Source organism: Oncorhynchus masou, chromosome 16, assembly GCF_036934945.1.
Source record: "Oncorhynchus masou masou isolate Uvic2021 chromosome 16, UVic_Omas_1.1, whole genome shotgun sequence".
NCBI classification, from domain to species: Eukaryota; Metazoa; Chordata; class Actinopteri; order Salmoniformes; family Salmonidae; genus Oncorhynchus; species Oncorhynchus masou.
Window position 1 is genome coordinate 8,609 of NC_088227.1, and position 5,241 is coordinate 13,849.

Here is a 5,241-nt window from a genome sequence, read left to right on the forward strand (position 1 = left end):
GCTAAAAGATGTCATCACCTAATTTGCATAATCGTCCATGTGCATGTAATTGTGATGGACACTGTAGGAGTGAGGAATAACATTGTGGAAGAGACAAAAAGTGAGTAAAATGAAAATGTCTGCAAGTATTCAGAGTGGTCTGAAAAGCAGGAGTTGTGTAATGTGAATTTGGCACACAAATACTCAGTGGAGAACCTTGGGATTGAACCAAGGACCTCATACTAAAATAGCATGCACTCCCCCTCTGAGCTTCGATCCCATTTTATTTGCAGATAAAATGCAATATTAATACAATGTACATTTTATATACACCACTCCATTGAAACGACAATGAAATGATAGCAGCAATTCTAAATACAAGCAAGTATGGACAGTCATCTAACCCATGAACTTCAGTTTTTGAAAATGATGCAATTGAAGTTTGCAACCATGCCACTTCTGTTCCATAAATGTACGAACAGGGATTGAACACATGTTCTTCAGATTACAAGAGCAAATTATTTAGCACATCTCTGTTTCCTGCTGAGAATTTCAACATTCTGGAAAGTAGGAGATGGGCCATTGCAAAAAATTTAATGGAGAAGCTGGGGATTGAACCCAGGACCTCATACATGCGAAGCATGCGCTCTACCACTGAGCTACATCCCCTTTCTGAGAAAGAAAACAATGTTTCTTATTTTTAAAATTTCACCTATAATTAATCAGGTAAGCTCATTGAGAACAAGTTTTCATATTCAACTGCGACCTTGCCAAGATAAAGCAAAGCAGCGCAACACAACACAAACAACAACACAGAGTTACAGATGGAATAAACAAGCGTACAGTCAATAACACAATAGAAGAAAAATATTATTTTGAAGCTGAAGACAGGTTTGAATGCTTCTGAAGAATCCAGGGAGTTTCCATCTGACCTTGTGTACTCCTTTGCTACGGAGTAAATAAAACGTCTGCTACAGCAGTTTGTCTTCTGGCTTCCTCCACCATCACAAGGATCCGATTTCTGCCAAACTATCATCTCTGATGGTTCTCTGCAGGAAACAAGTCGGCTTATCCCGAGCTCTTCTGCCATCTCCATTAGTTCCTCACAGGTTTACTGGGACACAAAGAGCCTTTTCACCAATATAATGGTCAATCAGGTCATGGATACCTGTGCAATTGTGTTCGTTGTCCGTAGCTTATGCCTGCCCACACCATAACCCTACAGCCAACACGACGCTATATACTTGGTCTGTGGTTGTGAGGCCGGTTGGACATACTGCCAAATTCTCTAAAACGACATTGAAGGCGGCTTATGGTAAAGAAATAAACATTCAATTCTCTGGCCACAGCTTTGGTGGACATTCCTGCAGTCAGCATATATATATATATTTATATGTATATATATATTTTTCATATTTTTATCCCCTTCTTTTTGGCACTAAACAGCAAAGCCCTGGGGGGGCCTATGCAAAATCTCTGCGTTAAATAGGCAGATTGAGACTGCTAGGCTACCTGCCGCCCTACATTTGTAAATTATGTAGAATATTACAATTTAAATAATAATAATGCAATACTAATTATTCACACTAACTAGGGTCAGTTAAAGAAAATGTTATGTTTACATTTCTTCCCCCAGCAATTGTCAGTGATCAAGAATCCTGCCGAACAGAGTGTATGCTCCACCAAGAAGAAACCAGGGAAGCGTTCGCTCATTTCCAGGATGTTTTCAGCTATAGGCAAAGCCTTGTCCCATCCCTTTACTTCCTGCTATAAAAAGAAGAGCACCTAATCTATATTTCAAAATAAATATTTGAAATTAACATAATTGCATTAATTCTTCATGTTGAGTGTTTTTTATTATATATTATTGGATGATATAAAGTGTAGTAGTAGTAGAAGTTGTATAGTTGACTATATTACTTTTACTTTTAAGATACATAAAAAAATAAGAATAGTGTGCACTTCTCGGGAACAGTTAAAGTCTGATGTTTACATACACCTTAGCCAAATACATTGAAACTCAGTTTTTCACAATTCCTGACATTTAATCCGAGTAAAAATTCCCTGTCTTAGGTCAGTTAGGATCACCACTTTATTTTAAGAATGTGAAATATCAGAATAATAGTAGAGAGAATGATTTATTTCAGCTTTTATTTCTTTCATCACTTTCCCAGTGGGTCAGAAGTTTACATATACTAATTGAGTGTATGGTAGCATTGCCTTTAAATTGTTTAACTTGGGTCAAACGTTTCAGGTGGCCTTTCACAAGCTTCTCACAATAATTTGACTGAATTTTGGCCCATTCCTCCTGACAGAGTTGGTGCAACTGAGTCAGGTTTGTAGGCCTCCTTGCTCACACACGCTTTTTCAGTTCTATAGGATTGAGGCCAGGGCTTTGTGATGGCCACTCCAATACCTTGACTTTGTTGTCCTTAAGTAATTTTGCCACAACTTTGGAAGTATGCTTGGGGTTATTGTCCATTTGGAATACCCACTTGCGACCAAGCTTTACCTTCCTGACTGATGTCTTGAGATGTTGCTTCAATATATCCACATCATTTTTGTTGATATCACATCAAATAAAACTATAAATAATCTTATCTAAGTCCTTTACAATTTTAGTGGGTAAGTCAAATGATAACGAGACATAAACCAATCTGGATAACCCTTCAGCTTTGGATAATAATACCCGACCGTATAACGAAATATCTCTCATCAACCAGAGGTTCAATTTCTTCTTAGTTTTTTAGTCAATGGAGTTAAAGTTCATACCATATACTTCCTGTAAAACACAATCCTTGAGTGGAAATAAGACTGACTTACTGATATTAATTTTCCAACATGAAGCTAAGGAAAAATCTTCAATACAGGAAACTGCTTTAGAAACCTCATTCCTGTCTCTTAAAAATATTACGTATTCGCCTAGCATTAATAGAAAAAACAGAAATGGACATTTACTATCACAGATACTATATGAAGAATATTACACTTGTATACGTTCACATGAATCAGGGTCTCACAAAAAGAAAAGTTGAAAATGAAAACAGTCCTTTGCACCACACAAGTGGTTGACCTAAATTATATATATATTTATTTATACTATCACAAATGTCCTTCACTCTTGCTTTGATGTTCTCGTCAGATTTTTCTGCTATTCCATAAATTCGAAGAGTCCATCTCCGACTATACCTATCATTATCGTTTACCTTTGACTCCATTTCAGTGAGCTTCTTCTCCTGCTTTGCAACCTGAATGTTCAATGTTGTGTTCTGCTGCTTTGGAGTTTTTACTTCCTCAGCACTGAAATCAATCGATTTCTTCAGGTTAACGATACTGACCGTTGTTGTACACCAAATTCATGATGTTATCTGCGCTCTCTTTGATTTTAGCCGTGAGGATGCGGACGATGTTGTCCTGTAGCTGGCTCATTGATGGTTCACTTCTCAGCTTCTTTGGAAGTTGCTCCTTGGTTGGGGTATTCGGGTATGAATCGCATTCACCCCCCTTTTTTACACTGCAAGAATATGAGTGAGTTTTAACAATGCCTCTTTTCTCCCTGGAAGTTTTAACATCCATTATCTCAGCAACAGTTTGGTCATGTCCTGATTACATGCTACGAGCTATGAAGACGTTAGCAGGCTAATTTAGCGGCAAACGCTGACACTTTTCGATAGCTAGCTTGTTTGTTGGAAATCGTCAAAAATATGTCAATGGTTTGATAAATTACAAAATTATTCATTGTATGGTTAGATATCATTTTTTTGTGAAAACGAAAAACAAATTCCAACTACAGTCTAAAACTATAAACTTTATCAGAAAACCCTAAAATTGTTCCTCAGCTAGAAATGTTCCACCTTCTCATGTCGCCATCTTGACCATGTCACTGATTTCATGGAGCTCTCCTGCACATCATTTACTTCACAAAATCCCGCAAATGTGAAAGCCCCAGAAATAAACATTGCGAGATTGTAAATATGTGTGAGAGTCAGGGATTTGAAAGCAGACGCTTTCATCCAAAGCGATGTACAGTAATGCGTACATACATTTTACTTTTGAGTGGCCCGGGGAAATTATACTTTTTCAAGCTTTTCTAAGGAAGTTTTGTATCTCTTTCTTTGAAATACTGTATGTATTCAATATTTTCGAATTGATCACTTCCCACTGGGCACATACATCAATTCAATGTTTATTCCACGTTAGTTCAACTTAATTTAATTTCATTATGTTTTCATGTGCCATGATTCTGACATTTCACATATGATCCTCATAGGATTAGGCTACATAATTACAGTGGTGCAGTAAATGTAATCTCAATTCAAGACGATGTGCATATACTGTACATATAGCCAATATAGCTATTAAACCCATGTTCAGTGACTGTAATCTGTGATGCAAGTGGCCTAATATGTTTGTGACGTTCCATGGAACCCACGGTATTGTTTAAAACTAGATTCTGATTGGCTTGCAGGTCATTCTACAGTGTAAATTATAAATGAAAACATTTTTATATCAGTGTTACAGATTCACATTACCGAGCGTGTCTCAACCCGTACCGCACTTTTATCTGCCTAAAGGTATCTTCACGCACGACTGGACAGGTCTTTTGGATAGGCTTGTCCAAGGTAAGGATATGCGTCAAGCTATAGCCTACTTTTAATGTTTTAGTTCCGAAATCAAGTTACTCCAGTCAAGTGATTAATCGTAAGAGTTAGTTGTTTTGACTGAGCAGTCCAATGGCCAATGCTGTTTTTGGACTATGAGACCCTCGGCTATATACTATGATGAGCCAATAACATGTATAGATTATGCATTAGGCATTGCACAAGTCAGTGTCAGAATATAAAGTTGCTACTTCCGTCAACTCAAGTTACTCAAGTCAAGTGATTAATCGTAAGAGTTAGTTGTTTTGACTGTCAAAACAAATAACTTTGATGGAATATTCCAAATTACAATGACAATTATTCATCACAAATTCACAATATTACTTGTATTTCAATGATTCATCCAGGCCCAAGACATAAAGTCACCTGAAAGCCGTGTAGCAATCATTCCATTGCTGACCCATAGGATGGTAATCACATACATGATTGGCTTAATCTAGAATCATGGATACCTTTCATGTGAGTACTCACACACCAGATTTTTTTTACATACCTCAGAAGGAAGATAACTCAATATCTGGAAGCACTGTCTCATGTACAATTGTTAATGCTATCTCTGAAATTTCTAACAAAATGTTGACTTGATCATTTCATCAAGACC

General features: G+C 37.1%; 1 non-coding gene across 1 annotated transcript; it reads right to left on the bottom strand.

Moving 5' to 3' along the window:
* Nucleotides 1–576: 576 nt before the first annotated feature.
* On the bottom strand, nucleotides 577–648 carry trnaa-cgc (transfer RNA alanine (anticodon CGC)). Its single transcript has one exon. It is a non-coding gene; the product is annotated as a tRNA-Ala (tRNA).
* Between the last annotated feature and the right edge of the window lie 4,593 nt (nucleotides 649–5,241).